This window comes from Triturus cristatus, chromosome 4_1, assembly GCF_964204655.1.
Source record: "Triturus cristatus chromosome 4_1, aTriCri1.1, whole genome shotgun sequence".
NCBI classification, from domain to species: Eukaryota; Metazoa; Chordata; class Amphibia; order Caudata; family Salamandridae; genus Triturus; species Triturus cristatus.
In genome coordinates, this window is record NC_140585.1 from 83,151,963 (window position 1) to 83,173,681 (window position 21,719).

Here is a 21,719-nt window from a genome sequence, read left to right on the forward strand (position 1 = left end):
CAAAAATAGTAATATTAAATGTAATAAAAGTAACCCACTTTTTCCAATTGACCAGCCAACTTTGACACAGAAAGGTATCTTTTGCTGTTTTTGAGGTGTATTATGATGCCATAAACAAGATGGCTTTCAACAAAAAGATGGCCCCTTTAAGATGTGTGAGAGGCATTCTAGAATGTTGCTTTGTTGGATGAGTGCAGCTGTTTTGAGGTGTATTGTGACATCATTCACTAGAAGGCCCCTTTAAGATTTGTGAAAGGGAGAGCAATGCCTCTTTCACCACTCCCTTCTGGGAGGGTCTACTCGCACCTTTCCGAAAAGCAGTTTTCATCCCGAGAGGCGACTACACCTACACGGGGCACTGAACGGGAGAGGTGAGGCACATCTTATCGTCTAACGATTGGGGCCCCAAAGTGTGAGACACTTCTGAAAGTTCTGGGCTCACAGGGGTAGCCCTCATTCCAGGGATGATATTGGGACCCTGAACCCACGCCAGGCATGGCTAGGCAGAGCTTCTGCAGAGTGGCTATGCGTGAGGCTCCGCTACCTTCAGAGACCAGCCCTCAAACTGGACTGACTAATTGCTTGAATGCTCTACTGCCTCTCTGAGATAGTAGTTACCAAGGACCAGAACCTCTGCCCCTCCAGATAATCAGTCTGCACCATGTACTTCATGATCCATACAGCACTGTCCACTCCCACACCATGCGGACATACACACCGCAGAGACATAACCTAAACAACCTCATTTACACACCGCTTATTACCACACACATCATCCCACAGGCCCCAGCTCACGCTCATCAACGTCCACCCTGCAATCATTCACACACCTAAGATGGGTGACATCATCATGCATCACATCCTAGATGCATTGCACGCTCACAAAACACAGCTTGTACCCTCATCCACTCATACCCAGACGCCCTCACTCCCACATCTAAGGCACAGACAGTGCACACCTGACAGCTGGAGGCTTGTGATACTCTACAGATCAGCCTGGACTTCCACTGGAGACACCCAGACCCAGCAACAGCCCAGGCACGCCAGCTCCTCAACTGAGACTCGTCAGGATTTCACCAAGAAGGGAGATGCCGGAGAGAGAACATACGAATATGCTGTGGACTCCCATGAAACTCAGGCAAAGTTTGAAAATTACGGGGCACAAGCTCTTGGCAAGTGGCCCACACATACCTACAAGAGGTCAGAGGTAGACAGAGCTGGGTCAGGGCTGGAGGCACGTTGGCGACAGGTTCCAATTAAAGGAGTGTGAACTAGCAAGATGGCGCCTGGCAATGTGCGTGTGCTGTATGGCTCCTGCTCCCACTAAGTTTGTCCCTGTTTGCGTCCCACAACTTTGTTTCGTTCCCTATTCGAAATGCATTTCCCTGTTCATTTATGATTCATATTATTCCCTTTTGTCTCCTGCTCTTAGAATATAATGGGTTCATGCATTACATCTCCTTAGCTGGCATGGTATTCCCCGGTGTCTTCTGGGTCCCACAGTGCTTCTCTGCGCTTACAACACTCGTTACTGCGTTCTGTAAGAGACTGGAGTATTATTTGGGGGAGTCAGCACCTTTGTCAGGGTGAAGCACTAGGGTCACTAAATAAAACTGCGCTCAACCCCTTGGAAGCTACGGCACAGAGCAGACAGGATTAACCTAGAGGCAATGTGTAAAGTATTTATGAAGTAACAAAAGTGTAATAAAGTGAAAACACAACAAGAAAAAGAAGACAATTAAAAAAAATACAATGACACCAAAATGAGAAAAATCCAATAAATGGAACCATAGTGATGAACTTTTAAAGTTTAAATTAAAAATGGCACCAAAAAGCGCTAACCTCGAACTGCCATCTTCTGGTTGTGCTTGACTGGTACCTAGGTGCGATTTAAGGCCAACTGCGATGGAGGGCGGGTTGGACACAGAAACCAATTTTGACCCAGTTGGAAAGTTTATCTTTGTACTAAGTCTCTGAAATGAAAGTCAAACATCCTCAGAAGGGCAAGGCAGCAGGCTACGGCACAAGCAGGCTCCACTTCGCCAGATAGCTGCTAGACGGGGTCTCTGTGAAGCTGTCGACTTTAACTGAGAAAGCTCTCAGAGGGAGGAATTTGAATTTTTCACCCAGAGAAGGTCATACACTGGTCTGATACTTCTGGAGCCTTCACCCGTGATGATTTCTACATTTTTACTTATTCACATTTTTGGGGCTTGGATTCCTCCGGCTGGGCAAGGTTGCAGACTGTGAGGAACTTCGATTTTCGATCGTGATCGAATCGACCTGCCATTTTGTGCTCCGCCGCCATTTTGTGTTGCCATCCCTCAGGCAGCACGGCGAGCAAAGTCTATTCTGCTTTTTCTGCAGCTTCGTGTCAGAAATTGTCCTTCTGCCTCTATTTGCAAAGCTGTGTTAGGTTTAGCCGAGTACACTAATCCCTGTCTGATTTTTCTAATTCCCGTCTCAACTATCTGTTGGTTCACACTATTCTTTTCCGACTTTATCTTATCGTCTGGCCTTCACTGTCCTCTGCTAGCATTCTCTCGTTTCACAACTGTCCTCCAACACACACAAACGTATCTCGCCACCTGCAAGTTAGTTATAAATCCGTTAATGAATTAGTTTGAGGGAGGGGTGACAAACACAGTTGGAGGAGAGGTATCTTCGAGTCATCTGACACTTCTGTTTTAAAATCTCTCCTATTGGTTCTGTCTTATTTTTCAACTTTCCTTATTGGCTCCTTCTTGTATTTGCCGGGAGTATACTTGGTTAATGTATAAGTTATCTATGTTCTATAAAAGATTGTGCGCCACAGAGTGAAGTGGCAGTCTCCTGAGAACCTACCTTGTGTACTTCTGGGACAACTGTACTAGCTGCAGCTAATAAATCTGATCTTCTAACGCCTAACAGAGTGTCCCGTGTCTCTGTGTAGCTGAGCAGGTGAACCCAGGTGATTAAGGCGTACCCTGCGCCGCCAGGTCCAAAAGGTTCTGGTTCTTCAACTGGCGTCCAACGTGGGGCGGCTTCAGTGGTACCGGTTCTGCCTGAAGGTCGTGAGGAACCCCGCAAGAAAATTCCGGAGGGTTCGCGAGCCACCTCAAGCGACCCCTGTATGTCGAAAGTGGTCCGAAGGTCTTTTGCAGCGCGGTTACTCCTTCCTGACAGCTACTAACGACCGCTGCCCTGACTGCTGCCCTGCCTTGGCCCTTTCTTTGATGATGTATGGTAAGGCGAGATGATAGACGGGCCTCTGTTGGCGTGAGAAGACGTCCTTAGTTAAGTGTCTTCGTGGGTCGCGCCCAAAATGTTTGTCCTTTGTTTTCTTAGTATTTGTAGTCCTTAGTCTTCGAATATTGCAATAATCGAAACCGAGGGTAAGTGCATTTGTGCTGCGTAAACTGAGTTTTACTCCCTTGAAGTTTGTGAACAGCCAGGTAAAATCGCGAGATGCCTGGTCTGACTAAGTTTGGAAAATTTGGTTGCTTTGGTTGTAATAGGGATTCCCGACTTGAGGACTCTTGTCCGAATCCTTCGGTTGGAACTCCCACATATGAGCTCTTTTCGAAACATTGTATTGGCCCCATTGCCTTTAACGAGACATGGACCCGATACACGAAGAAAGATGGTGTTTTAAAATGGCCAGAAAATGGTAGCTTTGATCCCGATGTGCTAGATAATTTGGAAGTAGTCCTATTCAAAAGAAAAGCCCGGCCGGCAATGTTTGACTCTCTTCGCCTTTGGCGTAAGGAAGCCAAACAGAAAGAAATTAAGCAAGCAAAATGAGATAGGAAAGCACAGGGTATGACGATTATACAGGCTGCTCAACAATTCAAAGATGATGAAGTTGATAATGCGACTGAAATTTCAGTGAGACAGCATCGCATGGCGATAGATAAATGCTATCCGGTGTTGCCTGTTTCCCCTTCTGAAAACAAGAAAGATATAGAAGAAGATCCCCTAATGTCCCATTTATTGAGGTTGCCTCCACCCTATGCACAAAGTGCTAACGCACCCCAATTGTTACAGCCTGTTCAGCCGCCAGCTGTACCTCCGCTTGTTCCGGCTCTTCCGCATTTGCCTCCTCCAGTATTACCGCCTCCGCCAGTGTTACCATTAACTTCAACTTCTTTGCTCTCATCTCCTGATCTTGGATCTCCTTCGCCTTCTGCTCCTCCTGCAATTATCGTTTCTCCTCCTGTCAGTTCTCCTAATACTTTGTCTCCAATTCTCATGTCTAATTCTCCGTCTGTGCGTAAACGTCTCACAGACACTGTCACTGGTATTCTATCTCCTTTCTTTGGAGCTTTAAGTGTGTCTCCGGCCTTTGCTCGAAGACAGTCTCGTAGTCAGTTTCCAGATTTTGAAGAACGAGAAAGGCTAGACTCTCTCGCACGTAAATGGATCAAGAAGGGTCCTCAATACAGTGTGTCCGATATTATGCCTACTTTCTCACAATGGAATGCGCCTTCGCAGAGATATGTTTTTAATGTAATGTGCGATACTCTCATTAAGGAATGGGAAGATGTGAACTCGAGCCCGATCCCACAAGACCTGTTGGATGTTCAGGCTGATTTTGATAAAGGGCTTATTGTGGGATCTAAGGTTGAGAAAGCTGTAAGGACACTTATTTCTTATAGGTCCTTGTTATTCTCTCAGACTTTCCTTGATTCTGATCCGTCGGTTAGACCGACATTAAAAAGCTATCCCATGAGAGAGGTTCCTCCAGTATGGAAGGAAGAGGTTGCAGCAGTAGGTGCTAATCCATTTATTCCTGCTCATTTTCAGCGTATATGGGTACATGTTCCATGGAAACGATCTGAAGTCTTGGCTCTTAAGCAGACTTTACCAGATCCTCGTAAGAACCCTGCAGGTTATTGCAAAGAATTATCGCAGACAGTTGTTGCTTGCATCATGAATTTAGCTGATATCGACATGTTAATGGGAAATGTAGTCCCACAGACAATATGGGCTAAGATTCGCAAAGAGAATCACGCACAGGAATTAGGTGCTACTTGGGATGTTATAACCACCACAGATAGAGACCAAGTGGGTGGTGCAAAGCCTGAAGCTTTGATTACGGAACTCCCTGGTAGAATCATTACATTAATGAAAACTATGATGCCTGCATTGAGAGTTAACTGGGATAAATTAACAGCATGCAAACAGAAGAAAGACGAGAGTGTCTCTGATTTCTTTACTCGTTTTGAGGAGACATTTATCAATCACAGTGGTCAGGATATGGCTACAGAGGGTGGACAGCGATTATTTGTGGACAAATTCGTATTTAATTTGCTTCCCGAGCTGTCACACAAATTGAAAGACTCTGAGAGTTCATGGGCTGTTTCTTCTTCTGCCCAGATATTGGCTACTGCACAATATTATGAGAATAGAGACAAAGAAGAGAAGGAGAAGCAAGAGAAAAAGACGAAAGAATTAAAAACGAAGGTTCTCTTGCAACAAGCTTATCCTCCTCGCTATGTTCAGCCTCAGTTTCAACAGCCTCCGCAGTTTCAGAGGTTGTATCAAAAACCTGAATCACATATTCCGCGACCTTTGTTAGGACCTAATCAATGTGCCTATTGTAGAGAGGAAGGTCATTTTAAGAATAGTTGTCCGGTTTTATTACAGCGCAATGGAGCGTTATCTGCTCCACGAGGTCGTGCTGGCCTCCAGTCAGCAAACAGAGGTAGAGGTCGAGGTGTGTTGACTCAAGAACAGCGTGCCCTTCCTTCTCCCAATTCTGTGAACTGTTTTGATCAGCAAAATATTAGGTCTACGCAATATTATAATGAAGATTATTATGTTGAAAACGGAAATGAGAGTCTTCATGCTAACTAGGACAGCCATGGACAAAGTAAGGGAGTTGTGTCGGTTCCAGTAGATCAGAATGGATCTTATGTTAACGTTACTACAATGGGTGTTTCAGAGCCATTTCTTCTAGATACTGGGGTGATGAGAAGTTCTATCATTCATTCCAAACTCCCTGGGGCACCTTTGTCCGGCTGAACAAATGTTTCTGTAGGATTCTCTGGCGCCCCTGTTCGTAACCCAGTTTCTTGCCCTTTGCCTATTACAATTGGCCCTTATGACTTGGAAGCTCCACTTCTTTTGATGAATGGTTGCGGTGAGAATCTGTTGGGCTTAGATCTATTGAAAAGAATGCATGCTACGATATATTGTTCTCCTTCTGGTGTACATCTTACCTTGGGACGGAAACTGACTTCTCCAATGTATTTGTCCAAAGATCAGTTTCCACCTGAATTGCTTTCTCTTCCAGCAACGTTTTGGGCCACGGGTCCGAACGATGTGGGTTGTCTTGAGATTCCACCTTATGTTGTCACTCTTAAGCCTAACGTTGAATTGCCACGCATTCCACAGTACAGGATTTCCACTGAAGGTGAAAAAGCGCTTTTGGAAATCATTCATGACTTGATTCAGAAGGGTGTGGTTGAAGAAACGAGAGGTAACACATGCAATAGTCCTATTCTTCCTGTTCTTAAACGCACTGATCCTTCTCAACCACCTGTATATCGTTTTGTGATTGATCTCCGGGAGGTAAACAAAATTGTTGTACCACAGTTTCCCGTAGTATCAGATATTACTGCTTTGTTGACAATGATACCTTCTACAGCGACCTGGTTTTCTGTTATTGATCTAAAGAATGCCTTCTTTAGTATTCCCATTGCAGAAGAGAGTAGGGATATTTTTGGTTTCTCTCTTGGAGGCCGAAGCTTCCGGTTTAAGCGCGCACCTCAAGGCTATTGTGAAAGTTCCTCTATTTACAGTCAAGCTTTAAAAAGTCATCTTGATACTTTTCATTTGCCGTCTGGCACTGCTCTTATCCAGTATATGGATGACTTGTTAATAGCTGCTGATTCAGAAGAGATCTGCAAAAATGTCACTGTTGCATTGTTACGCCATTTGTTTAATCTGAATCATAAGGGTTCACCCTCCAAACTACAATACGTTCGTAGAGAGGTTACCTACTTGGGTCATCTCTTATCAAAGGAGGGACAACGATTAACGCCAGAACGAATTCAAGCGATTACGCAAATGTCTGTGCCATCCACACAAAGGGAGGTACGTGCCTTTCTGGGTATCACCTCTCATTGTAGGCAATGGATCCCTAACTTCTCTCTGATAGCCAAACCTCTGTTGGCCCTCACTTTGAAAGATACGCCTCATCCCCTTCCATGGACTGATGAGTGCCAAAAGAGTTTTGCCGATTTACGTACTGCTCTGTGTTCCGCTCCTGTATTGGGTACTCCTGATTACAGTAAGCCCTTTACGCTTTATGTTCACGAGAGAGAAGGTTGTGCGTTGTCAGTTTTAACACAGCGATTTGGAGACTAACAGCGGCCATGTGCCTATTTCTCAGCTACGTTAGACCCAGTAGCTAAAGCATTGCCCAGTTGCCTCAAAGCGACAGCAGCAGTAGCAATTTCTATCCGACAGTCTGCTGGAGTAGTGTTGGATAACACTCTCATTGTCATGGTACCACATGCAGTGGACACCTTACTAAATGGAACGAAAACACAGCATCTTACGAGCGCTCGTCTAACTGGATACGAGCTGACACTGTTGGCTAGTCACGTACACATCAAACGATGTAATACCCTAAATCCAGCCACTCTGTTGCCTCTTACAGATGAGAAAAGTGTTGAGGAGCAACATGATTGTTTCTTTCGTACTGAGGAAGAGACTAAAGGAAGAATTGATTTGAAAAACACACCGCTAGAGAACCCAGATGGAACTCTATGGGTAGATGGTTCTTGTTTTAAAATGCCTAATGGGGATACAGTTTCAGCCTATGCTGTAACTACTTTGCAAACAGTTGTGGAAACAGCACGTATTAGGCATAATTCAGCCCAAGCAGCTGAATTGATAGCTTTAACAAGAGCATGTGTCTTGTCAAAAGAGAAGAGAGTGAACGTGTACACCGACAGCCAATATGCCTTTGGTGTAGCGTTCAACTTTGGGCGTCTTTGGCAGGAAAGGGGATTCCTCACTTCACATGGCACCAAAATACAACATGGTCAGTTAGTGACTGATCTCCTTGAATCACCTGCCTTACCCACCCAAATAGCGATTGTGAAGTGTAGTGCACACAAAAAGATTACGGATGATGTTGGTCGAGGAAATGCATTCGCAGACGAGGTAGCGAAAAAGACAGCGAGAGATGCAACAAGTCGAATGTATGTGGCGGGTCCTGCAAATTGGGTTAGAGAAAGAGGAATATATGAGGATACAGTGGAAAGTGTACGATCGATTCAGAACGAGGCTTCAGAGAAAGAGTTGAGCATGTGGAGAGAAAGTACAGGAATGTTAGATGAGATGGGTTGTTGGGTGGAATTATCTGAACACCAACGTTGGCTATTACCAGATGCCTACGTGCTTCCAGTGGTCACTATGGCGCATGGTCCAGCCCACTTAAGTGCGAAAGGTATATGCAAACTTCTGGCTCCAGTATGGCAAAATGACAGAATCCCAAAATGTGCAGACAATGTAGTGAAACATTGTATTGTTTGTTTGATGTACAATCCGGGAAAGGGAACCCCAACTCCAGCAGGTCACTTTGCTCCTCCGACATATCCATTTGAGGTGTTGCAGATCAACTATATTCATATGGAGCGATGGAACAACCTCAAATATGTCCTGGTGGTAGTATGCGCCTTTTTAAGATGGATAGACGCATACCCTCTAAAAGACAACACAGCCTTATCCACAGCCAAAATTCTTTGAAAGAATTTTTCCCCAGGTTTGCTTTGCCGCGCATTGTCTGGAGTGACAATGGGAGCGAATTTGTTGGCCAAGTCATGCAGAAAGTTTGTGCGGGTCTTGGTATCAAACAAAAGTTCCATGCGGCAAATAATCCACAATCAGCGGGTTTAGTAGAATGCTACAACGGTACATTGAAGTTGAAATTAGCGAAGATTCAGGCTAGTACAGGACTCAATTGGCCCGATGCTTTGCCATTAGCTCTACTATCCACCAGAACTGCAGTACACTCTCGTTTGGGACTTAGCCCTTACGAAGTGGTTTTTGGATGCCCGGCTAATGTATGGGGAGTACCTCGCCCTAAGAAATACTCAGACTTGCCATATCCAATGTTGATTGATTACTTGCATGATCTCACGACTAAATTGCGTGTTCTCCATCAACAGGTTCAGAGTGCTTTACCAGAGGCTTCCATCCGATCAGGTGACTGGGTCTGCATCAAAAACTTTCAGAAAACGAGAAATTTGGAGCCCAGATGGAGGGAGCCCCGAATGGTCTTGCTCACCACGAGAACAGCAGTTAAAGTCGAGGGAAAGAATAATTGGATTCACGGCGTGCATTGCAATAAAGTGCCTTTGCCCTTACCTTACGATCAATGGGTGCGTAGGGGCATTGGTGACTTTGAGAGCGAGAAGGTTCCACGATTCGTACCCTTTAGTGATGCACGCCTGAATGGGACACTGTCTGAGAAAGAGGACGACGATATTTTACAGGAAGCACTACCATCGCATCGTCGATTAGATACAACCAATCCACGAACATTGTTTCAAAATCAAAAGGTTCCCGTAAAGAAACGATACCACCTGAGACCTAGACAAAAGAACACGTAAGATTTTTCTCTCTTGTGTAGTATTCTGTCCCGGTTGCAGGGTCACGGTAGGAGTCTTAATTGTGACCTGAATAGTGGCAATAGGCCTGCAGGACTTGCAGTGTCATAGGACGGCAGACAATCATAATTGAGTGATCGAGGAAGATTGCCGTGAGCATTCATTAGAACGATGGAAACTACACCAGACAAAAGAGAGGGAAAAGATAAAATGAAGAAAGAATCCTGTAAATCAATGTACAATCGTTTTAATATAACCTTATGTGTTATTATATTATTGTGTATTGTTTTAGCGTTTATGGGTTGGATTGTTTATGCTCTGCAGCAAAAAGTTGTCTCTCCTTCTTCCTCTTCGTCTTCTTCTACTGTCTCTCCACATCTCTTTCATACCCTTCCCCAACATGAACTCATTAGAAGAGCTGAATACTACAACAATTCCTTTGTCCAGTTGTTGCATCAACACCAGTTAGTGGTCAATACGACTGACTGTTGGGTGTGTGGTCTTATGCCACATACCACAGAGAAAGGAATGCCATATTTGGTTCTCCCGTTCTCTTATGAGGGTTCCGCTTGGGCTTATTTTGTTATTTTCTCTAATGCCTACCAAAGTAAGTTCAAACGCTCCATTAGTTCACATATTGGTGGTCCAGATTTTAGTCATGGCTCATTAATTAAGGGAATGGTAGCGATGGCTAAAATCATGGAAAATAGTAGGATTTCCATTGATGAAAGAAAAGCGTATACAAACTGGAACGTCACCCATTATGTCTCTAGTCTTAGTGATAAAATCAAACAAAGAAAATCTCCGCCCATTTGGACGATTCCTCATCAGGGAAATTTCTGTCTGCAAATTAATGATCGCTCTTCTGACACCATACAAAGAAATAACTGTTCCCACACGTACGTTTATTCCTCTCAGAACTCGCCTCCTCTAGTGCCATCTCAAGGTACCTATTTCATTTGCTATAATAAAGCTTACACATGGTTACCCACGGGTTTTTCTGGCACCTGTTATATAGCTTTCCTTCTTCCCCCTACATACACCGCTTCTGCAAACTATCATCGAAACAGATATGGCAGAGGGATTATTGATTCGAAAGACACAGCAGGACAAGAGGGAGGAGATTTCCTTAAAGGATTTCTTCCTTTTTGGGGTCCAATGGCCAATAGCAGAAATATAAGGCAACTAGTCCGTGTCGTAGAAACCACAATAGACATCACTGTAGGAGCCTTAAGTAATATCACGGCAGAACTACAGGCGGACCGTCTTATGACCTTACAAAATCGAGTTGCCTTAGACTTTGTTCTCGCAGATCGTGGTGGAGTGTGCAAATTGATCGGGTCAAGTTGCTGTATTTTCATACCTAATGACGCTCCGACAGTATACCAAGCTATCTCCAAGTTGCATATAATCTCTGAGTCGATTCACCAGGACGAAGGAGATTGGTCCTTTTCGGAGTGGTTTTGGGGACTAATGTCTAAATGGGGTTGGAAAGCATTGACATTTCTCTGAATAATTTTGACCATTATTTTCTCCTGCTGCCTTTGAATGCACTGTGGTCCCGCCATCTGTGACCTATGTGCTACCATGTGCATCCCTAAGCCCAAATCGCCAAGAACAGAAAACATAAGAATGATGTTACAGCAACAGCTCGATGATCTCATGGCTATCAACATTGACTCAGATTAACATGAGTCTACCTTGCCTGAGTTCTGGCAAAAGGAGGGTCTGAGGAACTTCGATTTTCGATCGTGATCGAATCGACCCGCCATCTTGTGCTCCGCCGCCATTTTGTGTTGCCATCCCTCAGGCAGCACGGCGAGCAAAGTCTATTCAGCTTTTTCTGCAGCTTCGTGTCAGAAATTGTCCTTCTGCCTCTATTTGCAACGCTGTGTTAGGTTTAGCCGAGTACACTAATCCCTGTCTGGTTTTTCTAATTCCCGTCTCAACTATCTGTTGGTTCACACTATTCTTTTCCGACTTTATCTTATCGCCTGGCCTTCACTGTCCTCTGCTAGCATTCTCTCGTTTCACAACTGTCCTCCAACACACACAAACGTATCTCACCACCTGCAAGTTAGTTATAAATCCGTTAATGAATTAGTTTGAGGGAGGGGTGACAAACACAGTTGGAGGAGAGGTATCTTCGAGTCATCTGACACTTCTGTTTTCAAATCTCTCCTATTGGTTCTGTCTTATTTTTCAACTTTCCTTATTGGCTCCTTCTTGTATTTGCTGGGAGTATACTTGGTTAATGTATAAGTTATCTATGTTCTATAAAAGATTGTGCGCCACAGAGTGAAGTGGCAGTCTCCTGAGAACCTACCTTGTGTACTTCTGGGGCAACTGTACTAGCTGCAGCTAATAAATCTGATCTTCTAACGCCTAACAGAGTGTCCTGTGTCTCTGTGTAGCTGAGCAGGTGAACCCAGGAGATTAAGGCGTACCCTGCGCCGCCAGGTCCAAAAGGTTCTGGTTCTTCAACTGTAGCTGGAGAGGGCTCCATGAGGCCGAAGACTTCTTCACAAGGTCTCGCTGAATTGGATCTGCTGCTGTGGGAAAGCTCCTAGCAGGGGAAACCTGATTCTTCAGGACAAAGACAACACACCTTCGTCAAATTTGAATGGCAGGTTTGTTCCACTCCTCCAGGGGTCTTTGGAGCCAAAAAGTTTCTAAGTCCGAGGTTTCTCAGGATGTTAGGAGCACTGCACTTTGATACAGCCCAGGGTTGCAAGACCTCAGTAACAGCACCTGTCATCCAAGTTCTTCTCTGGTCTCAGACAGCAGATACAGTCTTCTTCTGATCTTCCACAGTTGCAGCAAGTGTTCTGAGGAGGGTAGTGGGAATACTACTTTTATTGCTGGCACCACCTTGTGAGTGACTACTAGTCCCTCCCGAACTAATAGGGTGACATTTCAAGGGGTAATCCTACCCACTTTTTAAGCATTTCCTGTGTGCCCTACAGCAAATAATCTCACAGTGCCCCTCTCTACTAAAATCCTTCTCACCTTGTGCAGAGTCTGTGTGCCCAACCCAGAGGTGAGGTCAGGGAAATGAGCAACCCCACCTCTATGGTAACTCTAAACTAGGTCTAGGGGCAGATCCTCTCCCACTGGGATTGGTGCCTGCCTTACTGGAGGAACAAAGGAAGGGACTGCCAAGTTGATAACATTTGCCTTTGAAGTTGATCAAGGTCCAGGGTACAGTCCACAGGCAATCCAGTCAAGGGAACAACAACACCTCTCCGCACACAAGCCCTTTGTGCTGCTCTGGAAGTGTTCCATACCATATCAAAGGGACTATTCAGCTACCAGGTGACAGTTGGAGCTCATGCAAATGGGCCGGCAAAAGTTTTAGGCAGGAAAGGGTAGAGTTCTAAAAGTGCCTTTTCCGTAATAGTTATTAAAAATTCAATTACACCATTATATTGGATTTTTAATAACTATTAAAATGGATCTTAGAATTATATTTCTAGCTCTTTCCTAACCAAAATTAGCATTATTAAATGTAATAAAGTAACCCACTTTTTCCAATTGAACAGCTAATTTTGACACAGAAAAGTATGTTTTGGGCCTTTTTCGCTGTAAGGACAAGCTTAGCATTAAACGTTCACATGTCCTACTTTTAAATACACTGCATATACCCTGCCTTAGGAGAAAGGGTGGACATTATTTGCGTAACTTGCTGTAACATAATTATGTGAAGCTACAGCAAAATTACATGAGATTATACAGAATTATGTGAGCAGCGTAACCCTCAAAAATGAACCAGAGAATGAATTTTGCGTAAGGCAAATTGCATTAAATGCAACAGAACATGAGCAGGAGTAGCCAGCAGCCGCTCGCGCTCCGTTACAGTACTCTTGAGTAGGCATTTTTACCCTACATTACTCAAAAAATTATGCGAGCAAGTGTAATTGCATAATTTCCAGTAATTTTGCGCCACAAAATTATCAAAATTACTCTGACTACTCTGATGTAATTAACATTTTGCCCAGACCTACTTGTGGGCAATAAGGCCTACTTAGGGGGTGACTTATAAATATTTAGAAGGAAGGACATCCCAGTGCAGTAACCGGCTAAGTGTACTATGATCATAAAAAAAACACCATAAAGGGGCCTGAAGAGCTGTTGAAAACTACCAGTTTACTGAAAACCACAAACTGTCTGCCCATCTCTCACACCTCTTCACCCATCACACTGATAAGCATTGCATCCTGTAACATATTACCCACACCTCGAAGTCATCACATTCAACATGGAAACACTTCCAACACAGGATCAAAACAAAGACAGCACACTTCCAACCACACACCCTCCATGGTGTAGCATGCACCCATGTGGGCAAGTGCTTCAGCAACCCAACACAGAGTAGTAAGCACTATATAAAAGTAGTAATCCAATATAATAAATAATGTTTTAAATTACATTTTCCACCATGCTCCATATTTCTTCTGGGTGAAATCTTTATTCCCCTCTTACACCCTTCCCTTCCCTGGATATCGTTTTTTCACCTCAGCTGGCAAGATACAAGGTTAGTGTTACTGCGGACAATCTGATGCTCAGAAGATTGCCAGTTACCACCAGGTCACACATGGAAACAGCTCAGCACACCAAACACAACTGCATTAATGAACTCCATCCACTCTGGAGCATCATTCAACCCATGCCTCATCAACTCTTCAACCTCAGAAGCAACAAGATCAGCCACCAGCTCGCCACCATCCTCAACACCTCCATCACCTCAGCCACCTTTCTCGACGCCTGGAAACACTCAGAGGTCAGAACCCTCCTCAACATAACCTCCGCAGACCTCAGCATCTCCAGAACTCCCGCCCCATCTCACTGCTTCAGTTTCCCACCAATGTCCTGGAGCAGGCCATCAACCTCCAAATCACCAGACACCTGGAGAGAAACATCCTAAAAGACCCCTCCCAATCAAGATTCAGAGTCAACCGCAGCACCAAGATGGCCCTGATCGCCACGACAGAGAACACCCGCACTCGACAGAGGAGAATCCCCGGCCACCTGATCCTTCGCGACCTCTCCTCAGTCTTTGACACCGTCTCCCACCACACACTCATCAAACGACTATGCCAGATCAGAATCGAAGACGACGCACTTAGATGGATGGTATCTTTGCTCACAGGGTGTACCCACAGAATCCGCCTTCCTTCCTACACCACACAGTCTAATCGCACCATCAGCGACGTCCCACACGGTTCATCCCTCAGTCCAACCCTATGCAACATCTACATGACTCTGCTAGTAAACATCGTCAGAACCCACCTAATCAACATAATTTCCTACACCGACGACGTCCTCTCGCTCTCAGCTAACCCCACCACGACAAAGTCCAGCTTCCACAACTGCATGAGAAACGTCTCCGCCAGGATGGAGGACAACTGCCTGAAGCTCAACACGGACAAAGCCAAAGTGCTGATTTCCGCCGCTACACCTCCCCTTGGAAACACACCTGGTGGCCATCGGAACTCGGACCCACCCCCACACCGAAAGACCACGCTCGCAAACTCAGCATCATCCTGGACAGTGAGCTCTCCATGACACGACAGGTCAACGCCACCTCCTCAGCCTGCTTCCACACTCCCCGCATGCTCTTCAGAATCTTCAAATCGCTAGCCCTCGGTACCAGGAATACAGTGATGCGGCCGTCATGGCCAGCCGCCTGGACTATAGCAACACACTATGCAGGCACCGCCAGCGAACTCATGAGAAGACTCCAGATGAGTCAGAGCGCAGCAGCACTGGCATCCAGGAAAGAGATGCCAGCTCAAACTACTGACCTGAACCTCTACAAAAAGCCCTCCATGACCAAGGACCGGCATACCTGCACCGGCTGAACTTCCACACAGACACCATGCATCTGCCGCACCGGAGGATGCTCCTTCGCCCACCTCGCCGCCAAGTCCTGAAACGCCCTCCCCCTCCGCACATCACCCTCGCTGACTGGCTTCAGGAAGAGAATCAAGATCTGGCCCATCGACTGCAACCCGCAGCCAGCGCCCGGATACCCTCACGGGTGAGGAGCCGCACTTTACAAGTCCCACTGGATTGATTGAAAATCCTCTTTCTGGCCACGATGTGATACTTCAGCGCACCTCTAGGTGGCGGCGTTAGACCAGTACTAGACCTTTCTTATGGCAGCAATGGCCAGGCAGGTGAGTTCATCTGAAAGTACTCTAGGCTCACAGCAGCAGCGCAGCTGCTCGGTGCATGTTGAGAAAAGGTCATAATAAAACACTTCGTTATGTAACTGTAAGGCAACGCCCTATGCAGAGCTCCTGCCACAGCTCCGGGTAGAGGGGAAACATATAGCTAGAATGCTCCATGTGGAAGTCTCGATACTTCCATGCGCAAACCAAAGAGCTGGTAGTAAATGCCACCTACGACAATGGCTATCATCTTGTGAGGGGCGAGGAGGAGTACGTCCTATTTGCAGTTTTCTGAGAGGGCAATGGAAGCTCATCCCCCTCCCCCTCCCCCCCCCCCCCCCCGAGGAAGATACTGTAGGAAAACCCTCCAGATATCTCTGAGGCTTCAAATATTGAAGCTATAAATGAAAAACATTGCAGTCTGGGCATCTTTGACTTCTTGACTCATAATTCGCATTTTTTAAATTTTTATTTTTTACTACAGTTAAGTCTAGTAAGGACTTAACTGAAGTTCCGGATGGCTCGTCAGTTTGTGTCTTGAGCCTGTTGTTTGTGTGCAATCAAGAGACAGGTCTGCTGTCTGAAGCCTAAGCCTGTTACATCTGTGAGGCCTTAGGGTAGCTTTGCTGTCTGAGGCCTAAGCCCGTTACATCTGTGCAGTCGAGGGGAAGCTGTTCTGTGGAGTCGAGGGTAGCTCTGCTGTCTGACGCCTAAGCCTGTTACATCTGTGGAGTCGAGGGGTAGCTCTGCTGTCTGAAGCCTCTTATATCAGGGCAGTCGAGGGGTGGCTCTGCTGTCTGAAGCCTAAGCCTCTTACATCTGTGCAGTCGAGCGGTAGTTCTTCTGTGCAGTCGAGGGGTAGCTCTGCTGTCTGGTAACTAAGCCTGTTACATCTGTGAGGCCTTGGAGTAGCTCTGCTGTCTGAGGCCTAGGCCTGTTACATCTGTGTAGTCGAGGTGTATCTCTGCTGTCTGAAACTGAAGTCTCTTACAAATGTGCAGTCGAGGGTACCTCTGCAGTCTGAAGCCTAAGCCTCTTACATCTGTGAAATAGAGGGGTAGCTCTTCTGTCTGAAGCCTCTTACATCTGTGCAGTTGAGGGGTAGCTCTGCAGTCTGAAACCTAAGCCTGTTACATCTGTGCAGTCGAGGCGTAGCTCTGCTGTCTGAAGCCTCTTATATCAGGGCAGTCGAGGGGTAGCTCTGCTGTCTGAAGCCTAAGCCTCTTACATCTGTGCAGTCGAGCTGTAGTTCTTCTGTGCAGTCGAGGGGTAGCTCTGCTGTCTGACGCCTAAGCCTGCTATATCTGTGCAGTCGAGGGTTAGCTCTGCTGCCTGACACCTAAGCCTGTTACATCTGTGCAGTCGAGGGGTAGCTCTGCTGTCTGACGCCTAAGCCTGTTACATCTGTGCAGTCGAGGGGTAGCTCTGCTGTGCAGTCTAGGGGTAGCTCTGCTGTCTGACACCTAAGCCCGTTACATCTGTGCAGTCGAGAGGTAGCTGTTCTGTGGAGTCGAGGGTAGCTCTGCTGTCTGACGCCTAAGCCTGTTTTATCTGTGCAGTCTAGGTTTAGCTCTGCTGTCTGACGCCTAAGCCTGTTACATCTGTGCAGTCTAGGGGTAGCTCTGCTGTCTGACGCCTAAGCCTGTTACATCTGTGCAGTTGAGGGGTAGCTCTGCAGTCTGAAACCTAAGCCCGTTACATCTGTGCAGTCGAGGGGAAGCTGTTCTGTGGAGTCGAGGGTAGCTCTGCTGTCTGACGCCTAAGCCTGTTACATCTGTGCAGTCGAGGGGTTGCTCTGCTGTCTGAAGCCTCTTATACCAGGGCAGTCGAGGGGTAGCTCTGCTGTCTGAAGCCTAAACCTCTTACAACTGTGCAGTCGAGGAGTAGCTAAACTGTCGGAAGCCTAAGCCTCTTACATCTGTGCGGTCGATGGGTAGCTCTGCTGTCTGGTAACTAAGCCTGTTACATCTGTGCAGTCGAGGGGTAGCTCTAATGTCTGAATCCTTAGCCTGTTACATCTGTGCAGTCGACGGGTAGCTCTGCTGTCTGAATCCTTAGCCTGTTACATCTGTGCAGATGAGGGATAGCTCTTTTATGCAGTCCAGGGGTATCTCTGCTGTCTGGTAACTAAGCCTGTTACATCTGTGCAGTCGAGGGGTAGTTCTGCTGTATGAGGCCTAAGCCTCTTACATACGCGCAGTCGAGGGGTAACTCTACTGTGCAGCTGAGGGTAGCTCTGCTGTCTCATGCATAAGCCTCCTACATCTGTGCGGTCGAGGGTAGCTCTGCTGCTAAATCCTAGCCCTTTACATCTGTGCAGTCGAGGGTAGCTCTGCTGTGTGAACCCAAACCCTTTACATCTGTGGAGTCGAGGGTAGCTCTGCTGTCTGAACCCTAACCCTTTACATCTGTGCAGTCGAGGGTAGCTCTGCTCTCTAAACCCTAGCCCTTTACATCTGTGCAGACGAAGGTCGCTCTGCTGAGTGAAGTCTGACCCTTTACATCTGTGCAGACGAGGGTAGCTCTGCTGTCTGAACCCTAACCCATTAACATCTGTGCAACCGAGGGTTACTCTGCTGTCTAAACCCTAGCCCTTTACATTTGTGCAGTCGAGGGTAGCTTTGCTGTGTGAAGCCTAACCCTTTACATCTGTGCAACCGCGGGTAGCTCTGCTCTCTAAACCCTAACCCTTTACATCTGTGCAACCGAGGGTAGCTCTGCTGTCTAAACCCTAGCCCTTTACATCTGTGCAACCGAGGGTAGCTCTGCTGTCTGAACCCTAACCCATTAACATCTGTGCAACCGAGGGTAGCTCTGCTGTCTAAACCCTAGCCCTTTACATTTGTGCAGTCGAGGGTAGCTCTGCTGTGTGAAGCCTAACCCTTTACATCTGTGCAACCGAGGGTAGCTCTGCTCTCTAAACCCTAACCCTTTACATCTGTGCAACCGAGAGTAGCTCTGCTGTCTAAACCCTAGCCCTTTACATCTGTGCAACCGAGGGTAGCTCTGCTGTCTAAACCCTAGCCCTTTACATCTGTGCAGCCGAGGTAGCTCTGCTGTCTAAACCCTAACCCTTTACATCTGTGCAACCGAGGCTAGCTCTGCTGTCTAAACCCTAGCCCTTTACATCTGTGCAGCCGAGGTAGCTCTGCTGTCTGAACCCTAACCCATTAACATCTGTGCAACCGAGGGTAGCTCTGCTGTCTAAACCCTAGCCCTTTACATTTGTGCAGTCGAGGGTAGCTCTGCTGTGTGAAGCCTAACCCTTTACATCTGTGCAACCGAGGGTAGCTCTGCTCTCTAAACCCTAACCCTTTACATCTGTGCAACCGAGGGTAGCTCTGCTGTCTAAACCCTAGCCCTTTACATCTGTGCAACCGAGGGTAGCTCTGCTGTCTAAACCCTAGCCCTTTACATTTGTGCAGTCGAGGGTAGTTCTGCTGTGTGAAGCCTAACCCTTTAACATCTGTGCAACCGAGGGTAGCTCTGCTGTCTAAACCCTAACCCTTTTACATCTGTGCAACCGAGGGTAGCTCTGCTCTCTAAACCCTAACCCTTTACATCTGTGCAACCGAGAGTAGCTCTGCTGTCTAAACCCTAGCCCTTTACATCTGTGCAGCCGAGGTAGCTCTGCTGTCTAAACCCTAGCCCTTTACATCTGTGCAGCCGAGGTAGCTCTGCTGTCTGAACCCTAGCCCTTTACACCTGTGCAGCCGAGGGTAGCTCTACTGTCTGAACCCTAGCCCTTTACATCTGTGCAGCCGAGGGTAGCTCTGCTGTCTGAACCCTAGCCCTTTACATCTGTGCAGCCGAGGGTAGCTCTGCTGTCTGAACCCTAGCCCTTTACATCTGTGCAGCCGAGGGTAGCTCTGCTGTCTGAACCCTAGCCCTTTACATCTGTGCAGCCGAGGGTAGCTCTGCTGTCTGAACCTTAGCCCTTTACATCTGTGCAGCCGAGGGTAGCTCTGCTGTCTGAACCCTAGCCCTTTACATCTGTGCAGCCGAGGGTAGCTCTGCTGTCTGAACCCTAGCCCTTTACATCTGTGCAACCGAGGTAGCTCTGCTGTCTAAACCCTAGCCCTTTACATCTGTGCAGCCGAGGGTAGCTCTGCTGTCTGAACCCTAGCTCTTTACATTTGTGCAGCCGAGGTAGCTCTGCTGTCTGAACCCTAGCCCTTTACATCTGTGCAGCCGAGGGTAGCTCTGCTGTCTGAACCCTAGCCCTTTACATCTGTGCAGCCGAGGGTAGCTCTGCTGTCTGAACCCTAGCCCGTTACATCTGTAGAGTCGAGGGTAGCTCTGCTGTCTGAACCCTAACCCTGGAATAGTTAATAGTGATAATGCACCGACAGGTGAATCAGCACGTGTACAATGGTCTCTACGCCTCTCATTGGGCGGAAAAAAGAAACATTTCCAAAGCTCTGATTTTTTGCTACATGAGCCGCTCCCATAAATGTGCAGGGGGGGGGGGGGAGTAGGACCAAGTATATTCTCATTGACACTTGATCTTCTGCAGACCGGACTCAGTCATGGAGCCAAACAGGCCAGTTCTGCACAGTGGAGAGGACCTCCAACCAGCTGTGGCCCGTTGTAAACTGCGAGTTGCATTCTGGGACTTGCAGTTTCGCCTTTACACTTGTGATTGAGGGTTCAAACCCCCAGCTAGGAAACGGCTGGTGACTAAAAAGCCCGAAGTAGCCGAGCCCGCTGGCAGCCCCAGAGCTGCCCCTGCCCCCTCTGACCAATCCCAGCCACGAACCGGCCCTTCTGACTTACCTGCCCTAGGGCCCCCCTGCGCACGCTTCACTCACTCTCTGGCGCCCGTCCTCACGCAAGCCGCGTCCTCCCTCTGGGCTCCTGTGTTTACACCTGGAGCACCTAGCAACGAGGGCGGGGCCAGAGGGTGGAGAGAAACAGGGAGGGACTAGAGGCCTTGAGGGAGAAGAGCAACAAGGGAAGGGAGATGCCTGGAGGGAGAAGAGGGGGATGGGAGCCCTGGAGGGAGAGGATAGCAGCGAGAAAGGGGAGAGACCTGGAGGAAGAAGAGGGCAGCGAGGGAAGGACGAGAGGGCTGGAGGGAGAAGGGGGCGGCGGGAGAGACGCCTGGAGGGAGAAGAGAGCAGCAGGCGAGGGACGAGAAGCCTGGAGGGAGGAGAGCGAGGGAGGGACGAGAATCCTGGAGGGAGAAGAGAGCAGCGGGGGAGGGACTAGAGGAGGGAGGAGAGAGCAGCAGGCGAGGGACTAGAGGCCTGGAGGGGGGAGGGACCAGAGGCCTAGAGGGAGAAGTGAGCAGCAGGTGAGGGACTAGAGGCCTGGAGGGAGAGGGGAGCAGCAGGGGAGGGACTAGAGGAGGGAGGAGAGAGCAGCAGGCGAGGGACTAGAGGCCTGGAGGGGGGAGGGACCAGAGGCCTAGAGGGAGAAGAGAGCAGCAGGTGAGGGACTAGAGGCCTGGAGGGAGAGGGGGCAGCAGGGGAGGGACGAGAGGCCTGGAGGGAGAGGGGGCAGCAGGGGAGGGACGAGAGGCCTGGAGGGAGAGGGGGCAGCAAGGGAGGGACGAGAGGCCTGGAGGGAGAAGAGAGCAGCAAGGGAGGGACGAGAGGCCTGGAGGGAGAGCGGGCAGCAGGGGAGGGACGAGAGGCCTGGAGGGAGAAGAGAGCAGCAAGGGAGGGATGAGAGGCCTGGAGGGAGCAGAGAGCAGCAATGGAGGGACTAAAGGCCTGGAGGGAGAAGAGAGCAGCAAGGGAGGAACGAGAGGCCTGGAGGGAGAAGAGAGCAGCAAGGGAGGGATGAGAGGCCTGGAGGGAGAAGAGAGCAGCAAGGGAGGGATGAGAGGCCTGGAGGGAGAAGAGAGCAGCAAGGGAGGGACGAGAGGCCTGGAGGGAGAGGGGGCAGCAAGGGAGGGACGAGAGGCCTGGAGGGAGAAGAGAGCAGCAAGGGAGGG

The 21,719-nt window shown here is 47.9% G+C and overlaps 1 protein-coding gene across 2 annotated transcripts in view; it reads right to left on the reverse strand.

Annotated features, from left to right (window-relative positions):
• Positions 1 to 20,643, reverse strand: part of FAM216B (family with sequence similarity 216 member B) — a 45,943-nt gene extending 25,300 nt beyond the window's left edge. Inside the window, exon 1 of one of the 2 annotated variants that reach the window (XM_085651688.1) lies at positions 20,555 to 20,643. The gene's annotated coding sequence lies outside the window, so the exon portion shown is untranslated. The remainder of the gene's footprint in view (positions 1 to 20,554) is intronic. The other variant, XM_085651689.1, reaches the window with a different exon arrangement.
• Positions 20,644 to 21,719: the final 1,076 nt, after the last annotated feature.